We start from the raw sequence: 19,556 nt of genomic DNA on the forward strand, positions 1-19,556 counted from the left end.
AACAGTTCACATTTTCAATAATTCAACTGTTCTTTGACATACTCAGTAAAAGTTTCCTGATTATCAACCATCTGGCCAGCACTTTGCAAGGGAGATACATGATGAGTGATGTACTGAAGAAGGCCTTCCTGCCATTTTTTGCAGTCACCCTAAAATAAGGAGGCCCTTTATATCTTTCCTCACTTAATTGGGCTCCAACATTGAACCTATATCTTACATTAATTTATGAACTTAAAGCTCAATATAAAATTAAACATGCTAAATATGTTCACTAGTTAACTGAAAAAATTAGAGATACCATTCTTACCAAACAATAAAAATACTCTATATTATCATTTCGTAAATTCCGTAAGTATTCTGTCTTCATTGAACTGTCTTGGTTTTCTCCAAGTAATCAGTCTTTGAAAAAGTTTTTAGCAGTGAGATTGAGTCTTTTCCTACTAGATTTATTTTTCAGGAGCTTTTTAGTGTCAAGTGATAGAAACCCAGACTGAAATAATAATAGAAATGTACTTCATCATACAGCTGAAAAACCCAGTGCAAATTTAGTTTTAGGATGTGTGTGTCCAAAGTTCAAACAATCATGTCAAAGTTCATTTCTCTCTCCATTTTTTCAATAGGCTCTTGCCACATGGTGAAAAATAGCCTCAGGTCCTTAGTCTATCAAAATAGCAACTTCAGCAGAAAAATGATCTTCCCCCATCTCTCAGCAAAGAAGTCACAACAGTATTTGGACTGGCCTGAGTTAGACATGCTCAAAAGCTCCAAAAACTATAGCCAAGGAGCACTCAAGGCCAGAATCACACACCTGCCTTTGAGCTGGGGGGCGGGGGGTTGGGGGTGGGGGGGGAATTGCGCCTCTCGGTTAACATGGTATCATAGAGAAGGGAAGGCTCATGTTACCCTAAGAGATGCAAACGGTGCTTAACGTACCAAAACCACTGACACCCATCACACCAACATGTGTGTTCTCAGGAGGCTGCCTACCAGGCTGACAATCTATCCTTTGCTCAGGCACACGTGCTAGGCATTATTTTAGGCACCAGAGATACAGGTAGGACTTCCCTGGTGGTTCAGACAGTAAAGCGTCTGCCTACAATGCAGGAGACCCAGGTTCGATCCCTGGGTTGGGAAGATCCTCTGGAGAAGGAAATGGCAACCCACTCCAGTACTCTTGCCTGGAAAATTCCATGGATGGAGGAGAGTGGTAGACTACAATCCATTGGGTCACAAAGAGTTGGACACGATTGAGTGACTTCACTTTCACTTTCAGAGATGCAGGTAGACAGAAGAGGCAGAGATCCTGCCTTCCTGGGGTTACATTCTAGTTAGGGGAGAGAGTCAATAAATAAAGCAAATAAGTAAATTAAAGAGTAAGTTTTCAATAGAAGGCAAGAAGCTTTATAGAGAGCTACAAAGCAAGAGAGAGAAAGAGTGTATTAGAAAAGAAAAGGAGTTTCAAAGTCTGCATGATCATGAAGGCCTCACTGGGTGACTCTGAACAAAGACCTGAAGTAATTGAGAGATGGATGTGTAGATGTCAAGGGGATTAGAGGTCAGGAGAAAAGAAACAGCATGTGTAAGAGATGGGCACATGCCTGGTTTACTCAAGGTTTAGGAAAGAGACTAGACGAGCTGAGATTGAGTGAGCAATGGAGAGAGTAACAGGACATGAGTTCAGAAAAATAATGGCATGCCTTACTGGGGCTTTGGTTTTTACTTTGGGTGAAATGAAAACCACTGCACTCTCTGAAGCAGATAAACTTTTCAAATAGCGTCACTCTGGATGCTGTGTTGAGATTAGGCAGAGGAGGACCTTGGGGCAACATCAGGAAGACAATAGGGTTTGGTGAAAATTCAAGTGAGAGATGGTGACTTGGACCAGGAAAGCAGCAGAACAGACAGTAAGTAGAGATCAGACTTTGTGCCTGTGCTAAAGGTAGAATTACCAGTTTATGCTATCTGAGTTTGATGTTGATCTAAGAGAAAAGAGAATGGTTAAGCTCAATTCCAAGATCTTTAATTAAAGTGGGGAAGATTGAAGAAGTAGAATTGGGGTAAGGGGGAAGATCTAGAAAATTACTAAAGTCTACCACACTATATGCAGGTCAGGAAGCAACAGTTAGAACTGGACATGGAACAACAGACTGGTTCCAAATAGGAAAAGGAGTACGTCAAGGCTGTATATTGTCACCCTGCTTATTTAACTTCTATGCAGAGTACATCATGAGAAACTCTGGGCTGGAAGAAGCACAAGCTGGAATCAAGATTGCCGGGAGAAATATCAATAACCTCAGATATGCAGATGACACCACCCTTATGGCAGAAAGTGAAGAGGGACTAAAAAAGCCTCTTGATGAAAGTGAAAGAGGAGAGTGAAAAAGTTGGCTTCAACATTTAGAAAACGAAGATCATGGCATCTGGTCCCATCACTTCATGGGAATTAGATGGGGAAACAGTGTCAGACTTTATTTTTTGGGGCTCCAAAATCACTGCAGATGGTGACTGCAGCCATGAAATTAAAAGATGCTTACTCCTTGGAAGGAAAGTTATGTCCAACCTAGATAGCATATTCAAAAGCAGAGACATTACTTTGCCAACAAAGGTCCGTCTAGTCAAGGCTATGATTTTTCCAGTGGTCATGTATGGATGTGAGAGTTGGATTGTGAAGAAGGCTGAGCACCAAAGAATTGATGCTTTTGAACTGTGGTGTTGGAGAAGACTCTTGAGAGTCCCTTGGACTGCAAGGAGATCCAACCAGTCCATTCTAAAGGAGATCAGTCCTGGGTGTTCTTTGGAAGGAATGATGCTAAAGCTGAAACTCCAGTACTTTGGCCACCTCATGCAAAGAGTTGGCTCATTGGAAAAGACTCTGATGCTGGGAGGGATTGGGGGCAGGAGGAGAAGGGGACGACAGAGGATGAGATGGCTGGATGGCATCACCGACTCGATGGACATGAGTTTGGGTGAACTCCGGGAGTTGGTGATGGACAGGGAGGCCTGGCATGCTGCGATTCATGGGTTTGCAAACAGACATGACCGAGTGACTGAACTGAACTGAACTGAACCACACTATATCCATTTTCAAATCTATTTTCAAATCCCCTGAGTTTGATTTCTGTCTCCCTTAAGAAAATTTCTTGTGTCGACCAGTGCCAACTTTGTAGTTGGTCCTGTGCTAAATATGACTCAAGCCATAAACCCACAGTTTACAGGCTGTATGGGAAGACAGTGTTTCCCCACATGGATGTTTAGTAGTAGAAAACTGAATGACTATTGTTGTTCAGTTGCTCGGTTGTGTCTGACTCTTTGTGACCTCATGGACTGCAGCACACCAGACTTCCCTGTCCTTCACTATGTCCCTGAGTTTTCTCAAACTCATGTCCATTGAATCGATGATGCCATCCAACCATCTCATCCTCTGTCATCCCCTTCTCCTCCTGCCTTCAATCTTTCCCAGCATCAGGGTCTTTTCAAATGGGTCAGCTCTTCACATCAGGTGGCAAAAGTATTGCAGCTTAAGCATCAGTCCTTCCAATGAACATTCAGGGTTAATTTCATTTAGGATTGACTGATTTAATCTCCTTGCAGTCCAAGGGACTCTCAAGAGTCTTCTCCAACACCACAGTTCAAAAGCATCAATTCAATTGCCCTCAGCTTTCTTTATGGTCCAACTCTCACATGCATACATAACTACCTGGAAAAACCATAGCTTTGAATATATAGACCTTGAGACTGATACAAAACATGTTGCATTGGGACTAATTCTGTAACACATTCTTCTAGGAATTCAGATGAGAGAGGACTCAATTTTTCTGATCAAGACAGGAAAGATATAACTGAGGGGGTAGGATTTGGGTTGGCTCCTGAAGGAAGAACTAAATTTGGATAGATGAAGGGGATTATCTGTAAGTTTCAACTTGTTTTTAGTGTCATAACTTAGCTGCCTTTATTGGTGAACAAGCTGTAGATCAGTGTTCTCAACTGCGATTCCTCATAGGAATTACTTGGGAAGCTTTCTTTACAAATTATTCTCATTTAATTGTTATAGAATGAGTCCTGCATATAAAGAGTATTTAAAGCTTCCAAACAATTCCAGTGGCAGCCAGGGTTAAGACCTGGTACGTGGTGTAAAGCAGAGGTTGGCAAACTATAGCTCATGGGTCAAATCCAGCTGCTGCTTGTTTTTGTAAATAATCTTTTATGTTGATGAAAACACAGTGGTGACCATTCATTCACATATTGTCTCTGATGGCTTTCCTTCTATACCAGCAGTGTTGATATCAGGCCCATAAAAAGTTGATATCAGGCCCAGAAAAAGTTCACTGACCCACAGTGTGGCCAGAGGATCGTGGGCCCTGGTATCAAACATGCTGCTGCTGCTGCTGAGTCACTTCAGTCATGTCTGACCCTGTGCGACCCCATAGACGGCAGCCCACCAGGATGCCCTGTCCCTGGGATTCTCTAGGCAAGAACACAGGAGTGGGTTGCCATTTCCTTCTCCAATGCATGAAAGTGAAAAGTGAAAGTGAAGTCACTCAGTCGTGTCTGACCCTCAACGACCCTCATGGACTGCAGCCCTCCAGGCTCCTCCGTCCATGGGACTTTCCAGGCAAGAGTACTGGAGTGGGGTGCCATTGCCTTCTCTGATCAAACATGCACCTGGATCTAAACATTTCTACCCATTAATAGCTCTGTGACTTAGGACAAGTCACTTAACTCTTCAAAAGATGATTTCTCTACCTGTCAAAGATAACAGGGACATTATGAGGCTCAAAGAAGATAATCTGGTAGAGAACCCAGAATAGGACCTGGCACATGGAAATTTTCAATGAAATAGTTTTCCTTTTTTCCATGTACTGAATGGAACCAATCTTCCAGACCGTTCTTCTGCAAAAAAAATTTTAAAAGGAATCCTTTAAATTCCTTGCAGCCTTATTATGACCTTTGTGGCATTCGTACCTTCTCATTGTCTTGCGGCAGAAGTTCCTTCATCTGGGCCTTTAGGTGCTTCAGTATCTAGATGCTTTTCAGGGAAGATCAAGATGGACCCACTTTATATTTTACTGGGTAATGAAGGGTTTTAGTGTGTTCTGGTGTGTTTAATATGTAATATAATTTAAAAAAGGACTTATGTGTCATGTCAAGGGGTAGAACATAAATGATTATGACAAGGGAAATGGAAGATCAGATGGTGTAACCTCAACTGACAGCAGAATCAGCATGATTAACGTTCTCAGCTAAAATAGCCGGCATTCAGAAGCATCCTTCCAGTCTTTCCAAGGAGCTGGGGACATGAACTGTTTCATAATGAGAAATTGCCAACTTCGTTTCTTGAATGTCCTAGGAAGTAAGGGACAGTTCTTAAATTTTCAGAAAAATTTTAAAAGAAAGCTACTGGACCAAGGGCAGAGATGTGGAAATGCAGCTTCATAGATCTTCATTCATAGATCTTCAGCAAATTATACACACACACACTCACTTACTCTGTACACAGTTCAGAAAGACAAATAGCTTTATACTCAGCCCTGACTGCTGGTTCTATAAACCACTGTTGCATGCTGTGTCGTTAGTGTGATTTGTTGTTCAAAAACCCTCCTCCCTAGAAGTGGCAGACTTGGGAGCTGCATTATGACTCTTGGGGCTCAAGAGTATTTGCCTTCATGGCCCCTTTCTTCCATAAAAAGCATTTAAAGTGATATGATTACATTGAGTTAAAGATGAACATAATCCAAGCTGATTAAGATTTCTTTTTTTCTTCTAACTTTAAAAGAAATTAGAGCATTTTCACAGGCTCCTAGAAAGTATCCTGGGCCCTGGGTACTCTGTATATTGTGCCTGATGGGTAAGTCAGCCCTAGACTCACTTAGACAAAAGCAATACATCACATCCCTTAGCAGCTAACAAGCACTAAAAAGGCTCGGTAGAAGCCACATATACTGTGTTCTGAAAGCCTGGTCCCTTAGGTCTGACGATGAGTCCCAAAGTGTCAGTGGTGGCCAAAGGTCACACTAACCACATATGATGTCTTCCTGCCTGGGTGGATGTTACACTTACTACTGTGACACTGCAGTTGTCCTACCCCTAACACTATCTGCTGTCACTTATGTATAATCATCCAGAAATAGCATTGAAAGAGCAGAGTGGATCAAATGTGAGGATGACAGAGGGTAGACACTATGGGTGTCTGTACGTTGTCCTCTGGACACCAGGCTTTCCACTCTTCAGGGACAGATTGAAGAATCTGACCCTGAAATCATACCCTAAATGCCAACTCAGGGACCGCTTCTTCTCCCCCAGTGACTCGGCTGAGGGAGGAAGCAATCTGAGCGTGATGTCGGAGTGACTGGGCAGTGCTGGTTGTTTTCCTAGCAGGTGTTCGCTTCCCGTAAAGCCCCACTTTCACTGGTGTGATTCACAGATGTGACTGCTGAGTGAGGGTTATGAGCCCAGTGGAGAGGCATACACAGTTACTCATCTGTCTGTGTTACAGAGTCTATGCTGTGGGGTCTTCAGCTTCAGCAGCAGCACTTCAGAAAAAGACAAGAGAACCTTCCTTGCAGTAGTCAGGGAGGATAAGCATCATCCTCAGATTCTGGGCCAGCACTCGCTTTGGAAGTTAGCATAGAATCACATGCTCAGGGCCTTGGTGTGAGCTCTGCTTGACAATTGTCCTAGGAACCAAGTGATTTGATGTGATCAAAGGTAGGAACAAAGGTTTCAGTATAGCCTAATCTAGGCCAGTCTTGGAGTTGCTTGTGTATGCGTGTGTGTGTATCGGGCGGGTATTGAGAGGAGGGGATTTATAGTAAAAAAAAAAAAAAATCACTAATTAGAAAAGGTGATTAATTTTAAATTAATAGAACATCAGGGAGATTAGCAGATCATAATTCTGATTTCTTTACCAGAAGCTGACATCTAAAAGAAGAGAGTTAAGATAAAGGAGTAAATGGAAAATACTCTTTAAATGATATGGAAACATGAGTCTAAGAGGGGCGTGGGGGAGGCGATTGTGTCAGACCCAACTCAAAAAGCATTTGTGCAAATCAATTTCCTTCACACAGTAATTTGTGGAGCTATTGTTGAGGGTATTTGTGTTTGAATAAGAGCTTGTCTGTCTCATCACCCTGCTTCTCTCGCCCAGAGCCTAGAGTGAGAGCACAAACTTTCACCTGAGCTATTGTAGCTGGTAGTCATGGAAACTGCCGAGAGGCACCCAGTTCAATAGTAAGACTTCACTGCAGGAACACAGGCAGGAGGACGAAGAGCCAGCGGGTTTAAATAAGAGACTCGCTAATTAATGGAGCACCAGGGGACAGCTTAAAGAGAAAATTGCTCAGTAGATAAATCCAGGTTTTCAGGCCTCTCTAAAGGAATGATGGCAGTCCCTGGAGGGCTGTGGAAGTGAATGTTTTCTCTCTCCTCTGTGATCTGGTTTGTTTGGAGTCTTTGGAGGCCAGTTTGCCCTGGCTGTCTGCAGCGAGGAGTAAAGACAGCAGGTACTTGGACTTCCCAGCCAGTTGAAATCAAGATGTGAAGTGGCACGGCTGAGACTCTAAGACATGGCTTTCCCAGCCCCTCTGTCAGCCCTGACCCTGGGTCTCTGGCTGTTTGTGTTCTGGTTCTTGGTGAGAGCCAGGCTCCCCTGCCCTTACGGGGCTTCTCTCTCACTCTTCCCCTTTCACCAATGGCAAATGGATACTTCTCTTTGGTCTCCCTCCCCATTCCTTGCTTCCTGGCCAACTTTCAAGACTGTCCCTTTTTTAAAAAAAAATTTTATTGAACTATAGTTGATTTATAATGTTATGTTAGTTTCTGCTAACTGAAGTGAATCATGTAAACATATACATATATCCCTCTTTTTTGGATTTTTGCTTCCCACGCAGGTTACCACAGAGTGTTGAGTAGAGGTCCCTATGCTAAACAGTGGGTTCTCATTAGTTATCTATTTTATATATAGTTGCATATATGTGTCAATCCCAATTGCCCAATTCATCCCACCCTCTACTTTCCCCACTTGGTGTTCATACATGTGCTCTCTACGCCTGTGTCTCTATTTCTGCTTTGCAAAAAGGTTCATCAGTATCCTTTTTCTAGATTCCACATACATATGGACCTAGAGACTGTCATACACAGTGAAATAAGTCAGAAAGAGAAAAACAGATATCATGTATTGACACATATCTCTGAAATCAAGGCTGTCTCTTGATCAGGTAACAAAAACACAAGAGGATCAGGTCTAGCAGAGTCTGTGTGTATAAAATTTGAAAACACTACTGTATGCCTATCAGTCCACAAATACCAGCTGCTTGGAGAGGAATAGGAAAATCATTATCTCACCAGTCACCCATTTGAAAACACTTCACAACAAATGAAAGATTGATTTGGTCATTTAAAGTATATCAGATTTCATTCCCCAAATGCTTTCTGAGAGCCGTTTACTGAACTGGGTGCTGCAAAGGTTATTCGAGTAAATCAGGCAGATTCCTCCTGCCAGTTCATCTCCCTCAGGTGAAAGAAATAAGCTTGAGATGCTTGATGAACAGAATCTAAATAGTGTGCCAGCCTCCTCCTCTGTCAGGGGTGACGTCACCCTGAGATGAGGCTTACTGTCCATGGCTTTGTGCATTCCTACAGAACAAGTTTAGTTCAGTTTAACTCCTGAAGGTGCTGGGGGTCACTCTGCTGGAGGCAAGTTCTGCTGAGTTGATGCCTAGACATTAGTATGGAGAGTGAGGTACGGGCCAGGCCAGTTTGTGGTCATGGTAGGAGGCTTCTCCAAGCCCATCCCTTTGCCAAGGTGGTCATGCTTTACTAACAATGGCTGAACATGTGTTTGTGACATTTGAGACCTGTGATATTTCAGCTCAAGGGTCCCGCTATGGCCTGAGTTCTTCCCAGGTGGCGCTAGTGGTAAAGAAAGAACCCAGCTGCCAATGCAGGAGACATAAGATCCCTGGGTCAGAAAGATCCTCGGGGGAGGGATGGCAACCCACTCCAGTATTCTTGCCTGGAAAATTCCACAAACAGAGGACCTTGGCAGGCTACAATCCGTGGGGGTTGCAAAGTGTGGGACACAACTGAAGCGACTTAGCATACACATGGCTTGAGTACTAAGTCGCTTAAGTCATGCACAGAGTTGGACACGATTGGAGCAACTTAGCAGGCACACATACGGCCTGAGCAGGGATTTGGACCAGTGGAGGCATGGCCACAACAGTGCAAGAGCATCCATCAGGCTGCCTGGTACAAGAGTCCCATCATGACCCTGTGTGGGAACAACCAAACCACAGTGGTGCGGGACTGACCGAGTGACCTCTCCTCCTGCCACTGGCAAGCAGAGCTAAGTCCTCAGCTGTTAAACAATTTTGAGTAGAAGTGAGCCCTCAACAGTGAGACAGACTTTCTGCCCATTTGAACATGGCGGATGCACAGCAATTAGTTGGATAAACAAAAGAGTAAAAACCATCATCCTTATGCTAGTCTTTAGCATCCCTCTTACATTTTCCTCTCCCTGACCTCATTTCTTGTCAGTCCTTCTCTGGTCACTCAGTGCCAGGCAGGCTGGCCTCTTTGCTGTTCCTCAGGTGTGCTTTACCTCAGGGCTTTTGCACTTGCTCATCCCTATGCCTGAAATGCTCTTCCCCAGGAGGTGCTCCCTCATGACCTTAGAACACTCCCCACCTCCAGGATTCTCTTGCTTCCCATTCTTCTCTGATTTTATCCATAGAACTAATCACCATCTGACATTACGTATTTACCAGTTTGTTACCTCTTACCCCTACCAGAATGTAAGTTCTACAAAGGCAGGGGCTTTGTTTTGCTTCCTGCTGTTTCAGCAGCACCTAGAATTGTGTTTGGCTCAAAACAGTGCTTCATGAACATTTGTGGTTGAAGGACATGTGAGTCTCTTGGTACCACAAGTTGGAGGAATGCATTCATGCATGTTACCAAGAAATAAGATAGAAGTTAAAAACCATAATGGGCTTCCCTGGTGGCTCAGACAGTAAAGAACCTGCCTGCAATGCAGGAGACCTGGGTTTCATCCCTGGGTCGGGAAGATCCCCTGGAGAAGATAGTGGCTACCCTCTCCAGTATTCTTGCCTAGAGAATTCCATGGACAGAGGAGTCTGGCTGTCTACAGTCTATGGAGTTACAAAGAGTTGAACATGATTGAGTAACTAACACTAAAAACCTTAATTGAGGCAGATAACAGTGTCCTCAGAGTCTAGAGGAAGGAGAGAAGATTCCAACTGAAGGAGCTCCAGAAACAGTTCCTGTAGAAGGAAGGGACCATTTGATCCTTAAAAGATGAGTAGGATTTGGAATTTGGGGATGGGAGGCAATTTGAGTGAAGGATATAACATGAGCAAATGCATGAAGTATTAAGAACAGCTACTTTTAAGCTTGTTCTTTCATCTCATTATATTAGTCAATATTTTTAGTGCTTTTTGCCATGAAAAAAAAAATCAAAATCAACTGGACAATATAGATGACTTAACCCAGCTTTTGATTCAAATCTAAAGCAGCCTTATACTGAGATTTACTCTTAAGCAAATTTAGAGTTGCTTTTTATATTATTGATACCCTTGGATTTAATTCAAAGTAATGAAAATAATAGGTTGCATAATAATATTTATAACAGTAATTTATTGCTTGCTATAAGCTGGGCACTGTGCTAATTTTGTATACAGTGTCAACCTTTTAAACAGTTCTATGAGAGGAGCACTAATACTCCTTCCCATTTACAGATCAGAAAACCATATAAAGGTATATACATAAAGGCATAAAGATATTAAGTAACTTGTCTAATTTCACATTGTAAATCCAAAGACTTCAGCATGTATCTGTCTGATTCTAAAGCCCATTCTTCGAAGTGAAAGGAATTAATTTACAATGCAATAAACAGAATGCAAAAAAAAAAAAAAAACATTAAAAAACAAAGAACAACTCCTTTTAACTAGAGCAAGGGAATATAGAAAAGAGATCAGTGAATAAGATAGTCTGAAATGTAATTGAACTTAGAAACTTAGATTTTTGAAGGGCCTTGCTTTCTGGTTGCTCCATTCTCTAGGAAATAATGAATTTCAGTTCTATAAAGCCCATAATGATACACCAGGGGCTGATATGTAAAACAGCCATAAGCACAGAGATAATCAGGTGGGACAAGGGGGAAGCACGCCTCCCAGCCCACACATCCACTCCCATCTCTGTGAACCCCTAAGGCGCTGCTATTCAGACTGAAAATCACTGCTCTATAAATAGGGAGCTATTAGAGGTGTTGGGGCTAGAGCAAGGCTGGATTAGAGCTATAATTCAAAAAGATGAATCTGGTAACCAGCAGACAAATTGGAGAGGGAAGGAACTAGAAGCAGGAAATTCAACTGTGAGACTTGACGGAGACTATATGAGAGATAATGTTAAGTCCTGAGTTAGATGGGCCTGACCATGAATCAGAAATTCAGGAATCCAGGACTCTGGCAGCATGGAAAAGTGACTATGAGGGAGAAAAGCAGGATTGGCTATTAGGGTTGAAGAAATCCACTCCAGTGGTAGTTGTTCCAATGGGCACCATAAGCTCAGGCTTGACTCAGGCCTGTGCCAACATCCTTCAGGTAGGAAGATCTGAGCCTCCAGCAATGCTGCAGGTCATATAGATTTCACCTGGTTCTTCCCAGTCAGTTCTCTGCAGGATCTAAGCCTGCAACTTGGGTGTGGGAAATCAAGAAAACAGATGCATGAGACAGGGAAAACATTGGAGCCCAAAAGTCTAAGGTCTCCATGCTTAGCTCCAGACTACTGAGTCCAGCAGAGAAAATGACACAGCTCTGCACACAGGAGAAACTGAAAGGAAGTCTTCAGCTTGTTCCAGGCAATGAAATTCCTTATGGATCCCTCATCAATTAATTCTCCCACCATTTTGACAAGCTATCAGTACACTGAGTCCCTACTCTACTACCTTGACTCTCATTTTCGGTAAGTAACCATGTTCATTCTCTCTAGGGCTAATATAGTCCAGCATGCCATCTTGATGATAAGATTTTATAATCTATACCTATTGCCATGATCTCTTGTCTGTGCTCCAAGCTACTCATCTCATACATCCATTGAATGTCCCATGGTCATCTCAAACTTGGCATGACCTAAACAGAACTTGATTTCTACTTTCAAGTCTATCCCTCCTCATCTCACTGTAATAGTAAATAGGAAACATCAACATCATCCACCCAGATATACTAGTTTAAAACCTAGAAACCATCCCTGATTCCTATCCATTGGCAGGTCTTGCCTATTCTATCTCAAAATGCATCTCCCTCAAACCCAACCTCTCCTCTCCATCACTACAGCCACCACCTTGATTTCCAAGACATAGCAATCTCCTGTTTTACTTATAACTGTTTGGCCCACTTCTTGACTCTCTGCTTTTCAGAATCACCTCCTTCCCTGGCCATTAAATACTAGCACTACACAAGGCTCCATCCTAACCCTCTCCACTTCTTCCCTACCCTACTCCCTCTGATCTCATTATTGCTCACACATCAACTGTGCAATAACTCACATATTAATGTCTAAAAGCCTGAAAAGCTCCCTTGAACTCCAGACTTGTCTATTTAGCCACCTTCCTGCCATCTCTTAGAAGTCTCATAGTTAACATAATAATGCTCACCTCATTTAAACAGGAGAAGGCAATGGCACCCCACTCCAGTACTCTTGCCTGGAAAATACCATGGACGGAGGAGCCTGGTAGGCTGCAGTCCATGGGGTCGCTAAGAGTTGGACACGACTGAGCGACTTCACTTTCACTTTTCACTTTCATGCATTGGAGAAGGAAATGGCAACCCACTCCAGTGTTCTTGCCTGGAGAATCCCAGGGACGGGGGAGCCTGGTGGGCTGCCGTCTATGGGGTCACACAGAGTCGGACACGACTGAAGTGACTTAGCAGCAGCAGCAGCACATTTTAAACAACTGACTTTTTGGACTCCACTTACCCATCTGCAAAGTTTAACTATCTTTGTTATTCTTTCCATCTATTTCTCTCTCTCCTTTTGTTACCTACATATTAGATTTTCTGGGTCAGTTTTCCAACTCTCTTACTTTACCCAGTGGTTTATTACCTGTTTGTATTTTTGCTCCACACTGAGAATTATTACTTCCAAGAGTCCTTGCATACTAATTTCTGTCCCAAGACTAACCCCCTCTCATTTAACAAATCTACTCAACTGTTTATTTGGGGAATCATCATCTTTTAGCTCCAGAAAGTCTGCTATGTCCTCACATTCCTTGGTGGTCTCACCCTTACTTGCCTTCACATTGGTCTGTTTCTTCCTTCAGTTCTGTTTGCTGAGCATGGTTCTTTTTGCTGAGGTCAAGATTCCCTTTTAGGCTGCAGGGCCCCCAGAGGGATTCTTTTTCTTTGTCAGCTCACAGGGGCTCTTAAATAGTTGCTCAAATTCTCTAAGTTGTGGCACTTCAGCAAGTGGTAGATCAAAAAATATTTCTTCCATGGGGGTTGATGGTGCCTCCAGCAGATAGGCTACCAGGCCTCTGACAAGGAGTGGATGGAAGTCATTCTGACTGAAGGGCTCCTCTCTTTCCAACACTTCAGCATGGGATAAATTCTGCCAACCATGCCAGTTCCTCCTTGACATGTTGTGGCCAGGGAGCACAGGCACATTCTCACAGAGCTGTGAAAATATGGAGTTCTCTGTGTCAAGCCCATCCTAGAATCACATCTTCCCAGCCTCCTCCAGTGCTGTCTCCAGGCTCTCAACCAGCCCACAAAGGAGTGTCCTGCACTGGTTTTCCTCCTCAGGACCCTAGAGTCTGCAGCCTCAGACATCCCTACAGCTGCTTGGCTCTGGGAAGGAGGCAGATTAGTGCTGGGAGGGCCACCAGCTGGATGTGTGCTGGCACCGTGGTCCCAAGAGCCTCCTTCATTCCAATGTGATTTAAAGAGTTCACACAGCTGCTCATTGTTCATGCAGCCATCCGACAAGCAGTCTTGGGATGCCAACTCTCAGCCGGGCAATATGCTCCAAGCAGGGATACAGACGGAGCCCAAGCAGGTATGCTCCCTGTCCTCAGGGGACTCAGAGTCCAGAGTAGGAACAGAGCTTATTCAATAACCACCCAAGGGACTGGAGCACAGCCACTGTGTCCAGTGCTGCAGGGAGGAGGCCCATGTCATGAGGGGGCTGAGTAGGGATCTGAAGAGGTCAGGAAGGTCAGGGGAGACTTTCCTGAAGGCACAATTCTGGGGCAGAGATTTGCAGGATGAGCTGGAGTCTTGATTAGCAGAAGTGGGAAGGGAAGGAGGCAAGGGCTCCCAGGCAGAATGAATTCCCTGTGCAAATACTCTGGGCAGGAGTGTACATGGAACAGACAAGGGAGTTTCACGTGTGGAGCACAGAGCGAGAGACAGGGCAGAGCATGCGTGGTGAGGCTGCAGAGGGCCATGGGCCCTGAAACATGCAGGGCTGTGTTCTAAAGCCAAAGGGAAGTCCTAGAAAATGTGAAAAGTGGGACAAGGAGGTAGGAGGCGAGACAGGATCAGATTTGCATTTTGAAGGGTCATTTTGCCCGCAGTGAGGAGAAGATATTTTATGGACAGGTAGTGCAAAGGGGACTGAGTGGACTGGTTAAGAGGCTACTGCACTGCAGACATCCAGGTGAGTGACAGTGATGGGCGGGGAGCAGTGAATTGATTCAAAATTAAATTAGGATAGAAAAATGACCAGATTTGGTTATAAATTGGATGAAGTCACAAATAACATATATTAAGCCAATTCATAAGGAATGTTGAGAGTAGAGATACTAGGTGCAGAAATACTAGGCCAATACAAAGAGAAAGAAAGCAGTGTTAAAATCAGACCTCAAGGAATTTAAGGTTGAAAGTCTTAGATGAGATAAGAAGGATGTAAGTAATGAAAAAATCAGTATTTAAGATAACTTTATGTGATCTTGTACAAAAATCAATTGACAAATTAGAACAGCCATGCATTAACAGAGACCAGCAACACTTGGGTAATTCAGTCAAGGTTCTGTGGAAAGAAAGTCAGCACAGCTGGGATATGAAGCAGACACAGCAGCAACATCCTCTGAAGTTGCTGGAAGCTTCCTGATCCTCACAACCCTCTCCAACAGGTATGCGGCCTAAGATGAGAGCATCAGAGTGGGTAAGGACCCCTGAACCTTTTTGGAAGGGTCATCGTCCCCGTCCAAGCTCAGTCTTTTATGCACAAGCCTGGGGCTGACCAGCCTGGAGCTGCACCTGCACTTAAGAGTGGAAACCAATAGACCTCAACCAGGACGCTCTTTTCATCGAAGGGTCTGCTGCTAAGTCACGTCAGTCGTGTCCGACTCTTCTGCGACCCCATAGACGGCAGCCCACCAGGCTCCCCCGTCCCTGGGATTCTCCAGGCAAGAACACTGGAGTGGGTTGCCATTTCCTTCTCCGATGCAGGAAAGTGAAAAGTGAAAGTGAAGTCGCTCAGTCGTGTCCAACCCTTAGCGACCCCATGGACTGCAGCCTACCAGGCTCCTCCGTCCATGGGATTCTCCATGCAAGAGTACTGGAGTGGGGTACCATTGCCTTCTCCATCTAAGGAGTTACCCTTCCCAAAATGATTGCTGGAACACAGCACACAGTACTCAGGCTCACAGACTCCTTACCCATCGTTCTCTCATCTCCTTGAGTCAACAGCTTGGTCCAAACACACTCCTAAGAAACTTTAAGTATAATAGAGTTAATGGTATCATTTGTTAAGTTCCCTGAAATAAGAGAAATATTTGAAAATTTCCCCAATTATAGCAATAAATGCCTAGAAATTGAAATGAGAGAATAATTTCATAAATGTAACTCAAATTATAAGTATTTGATAATGAATTCTACAGAAAAGGCCCAAGAATTACCTGATTAAAACTGTAAAATATTGTTGAAGAATAAGATCTAAGTAAAACAGAAACCATACCATGTTTTTAGATAAGAAAATATTTCTAAACTATAATTTTTCAAATTAACTTATAAATTTAATATTCCAATTAGAATACCATATTTTATGAGGGAAATAGGCTGGGAATTTAATAAACAGATAATGCCCAAGAATAATACAGTTATGGAAGATATAAATAACAAGAGTCCTGAGGGAAATTTGTCTCACTAGATATTAGAACATGCTTTAAAATAGAACAGGATATATTAGAAACTTGATCTTAGACAAAAGATCAAGAAGGAATAGAACAAGATATATTAGAATGAAAGCCACTGTGATCAAATCAATGTACAAATGGATCATGGAACATAGTGGGGAAAAAAAATCAGTGGAACACAATAGATTCCAGAAATAGAGGTCAGCATATTTGAAAAATTAATATATGACAAAAATTGGGAATTGCACTAAGAGAATTGCATTGGCCAGCTGATTACTGATCTAGAAGAAAGTTTGTGCTCAGTTGCTCAGTCATGTCCAATTCTTTGTCATCCCATGGACTGTAGCCCGTCAGGCTTCTCTGTCCATAGGGATTCTCCAGGCAAAAATACTGGAGTGGGTTGCCATGCCCTCCTCCAGAGGATCTTCCCAACTCAGGGATTGAACCCAGGTCTCCCACATTGCAAGTGGATTATTTACTGTCTGAGCCTCCAGGGAAGCCCAAGAATACTGGAGTGGGTAACCTATTCCTTCTCTAGGGGAACTTTCCAAACCAGGAATCAAACTGGGGCCTCCTGTATTGCAGGCAGATTCTTTACCAACTGAGCTTTCTGGGAAGCCATAAAGATACTATAAAGTCACTATAAACAAAAAAAAAGTCTGGAAAAACATTGCAATGTACAGATCAAACATTTAATGTCATTATATAAACAGATCTCTCAAAATGACAAGAAGGGGACAAATAAATATTAGTAAAATGGGCAAAAGAACAAAGAATTTAAAGAAGAGAAAGTCTAATTAGTAAGCAGGTGCCAAGTTCACTATAAAATACCAAAGTTTATACATGCATACACATATGTGTGTGTGTATATATATGTACACACACACATATACTCATCAGACAGGAAAAAAAGAGAGACAAAATGGGGATATTGGGAGAGGGTACTCTCATTTATTACTGGTAGAAATTTTAACTACTAAGAACTTTCAAAAAGAACCTGAAAACATCTTCATGTAAAAACTACATATATATTTGGTCAACCAGTTCTACTCCTGAGAACATATCCTGTAGATGCATCAGTCTGAATATATAAAAATATATGTATTGTTGTTGTTCAGTTTGCTAAGTTATGTCAGACTCTTTGCAACCCCATGGACTGTAGCAGGCCAGACGTCCCTGTCCTTCACTATCTTCCAGAGTTTGCTCAAACTCATGTCCATTGAGTGAGTCATGCCATCCAACCATTTCATCTTCTGTCATCCCCTTCTCTTCCTGCCTTTAATCTTCTGTGTTTAGGAGTTCTTATTTCAGCATTTTTGTAGCAGCCCCAAAGGAAACAAAATCACCACCTCATAGAGGAATCCTTAATATATTGGAGCTGTTAAAAGAAAGAATAATAGCTATATAAATTGACATAGGAGAGATTTGATGAAGTTTTCATAAGGTATATTGAATAGGAAAATCAGGATGCAACAAAACATACAACTTATACATAAAAGATTAGATGAATATCATGATACTGTATTTTAGAAACAACCTAAGAAATACCTCATACATGTATGTGTAAATATGTATGCATAATATATACAAATATGTCATATATATATGTGTGTACATAATTTGTACATAAATATATATATATATTTATAAATACACATGTATATGATATATGTATAGAGAAGCCTATGTGCTAGATTAGTAATTGGACCTCCTTGGGACAGAGTGGAATGGGAGCAGTAAAGAAATGATCCAGTTTGGGAAGGACAGTCATATCAAGTCAGTTTTTGGCTTAAAAAACCTTTAATGATTACTCATTTTACTTGGACAAAAATACAAGTCCCAGATGATTTTATCCCTGGCACTTCTTCAGCTTCACCTTCCACCTTTCTTTCTTCTAACTGTCTCTAATCATCTCAACTTTCTGAAAACTCCTAGAACATGCAAGGCTCTTTCCCACTGCAGGCTTTGTATTAAATAACTCAAAATGGATTAAAGATCTAAACATAAGACCAGAAACTATAAAACTCCTAGAGGAGAACATAGGCAAAACACTCTCTAACATACATCACAGCAGGATCCTCTATGACCCACCTCCCAGAATATCGGAAATAAAAGCAAAAATAAACAAATGGGACCTAATTAACCTTAAAAGCTTCTGCACATCAAAGGAAACTATCAGCAAGGTGAAAAGACAGCCTTCAGAATGGGAGAAAATAATAGCAAATGAAGCAACTGACAAACAACTAATCTCAAAAATATACAAGCAACTCCTACAGCTCAACTCCAGAAAAATAAATGACCCAATCAAAAAATGGGCCAAAGAACTAAATAGACATTTCTCCAAAGAAGACATACAGATGGCTAACAAACACATGAAAAGATGCTCAACATCACTCATTATCAGAGAAATGCAAATCAAGACCACTATGAGGTACCATTTCACACCAGTCAGAATGGCTGCGATCCAAAAGTCTACAAATAATAAATGTTGGAGAGGGTGTGGAGGAAAGGGAACCCTCTTACACTGTTGGTGGGAATGCAAACTAGTACAGCCACTATGGAGAACAGTGTGGAGATTCCTTAAAAAACTGGAAATAGAACTGCCTTATGATCCAGCAATCCCACTGCTGGGCATACACACTGAGGAAACCAGAAGGGAAAGAGACACGTGTACCCCAATGTTCATCGCAGCACTGTTTATAATAGCCAGGACATGGAAGCAACCTAGATGTCCATCAGCAGATGAATGGATAAGAAAGCTGTGGTACATATACACAATGGAGTATTACTCAGCCATTAAAAAGAATTCATTTGAATCAGTTCTAATGAGGTGGATGAAACTGGAGCCTATTATACAGAGTGAAGTAAGCCAGAAGGAAAAACACCAATACAGTATACTAACGCATATATATGGAATTTAGAAAGATGATAACAATAACCCTGTGTACGAGACAGCAAAAGTGACGCTGATGTATGGAACAGTCTTATGGACTCTGTGGGAGAGGGAGAGGGTGGGAAGATTTGGGAGAATGGCATTGAAACATGTAAAATATCATGTATGAAACGAGATGCCAGTCCAGGTTCAATGCATGATACTGGATGCTTGGGGATAGTGCACTGGGACAACCCAGAGGGATGGTATGGGGAGGGAGGAGGGAGGAGGGTTCAGGATGGGGAGCACATGTATACCTGTGATGGATTCATTTTGATATTTGGCAAAACTAATACAATTATGTAAAGTTTAAAAATAAAATAAAATTTAAAAAAATAAATAAATAAATAAATACTTGTTTGTATTTCCCTTCTCCTGCAAGGTTCTTCCAGGGCACCAGACTTCTTGTCTTCTAGATCTCAGCTTAAAAGTCACCACACAAAAATGCCCAAATGCCAAATTTAACCACCCCAT

General features: G+C 42.3%; 2 long non-coding RNA genes across 8 annotated transcripts in view; both read left to right on the forward strand.

The window, feature by feature from the left end:
* The window catches only part of LOC147374071 (uncharacterized), a 191,897-nt gene that overhangs the window by 62,772 nt on the left and 109,569 nt on the right, over positions 1 to 19,556 (forward strand). The gene's annotated exons all lie outside the window — the stretch shown is intronic.
* On the forward strand, positions 2,421 to 19,425 carry LOC147374072 (uncharacterized). Its single transcript, XR_015162405.1, has 2 exons — positions 2,421 to 14,067; positions 15,146 to 19,425. It is a non-coding gene; the product is annotated as an uncharacterized LOC147374072 (long non-coding RNA).

Source organism: Bos grunniens, chromosome 4, assembly GCF_055505025.1.
Source record: "Bos grunniens cultivar Pamir isolate PY7600 chromosome 4, Bosgru_T2T1.0, whole genome shotgun sequence".
Classification (NCBI taxonomy): Eukaryota; Metazoa; Chordata; class Mammalia; order Artiodactyla; family Bovidae; genus Bos; species Bos grunniens.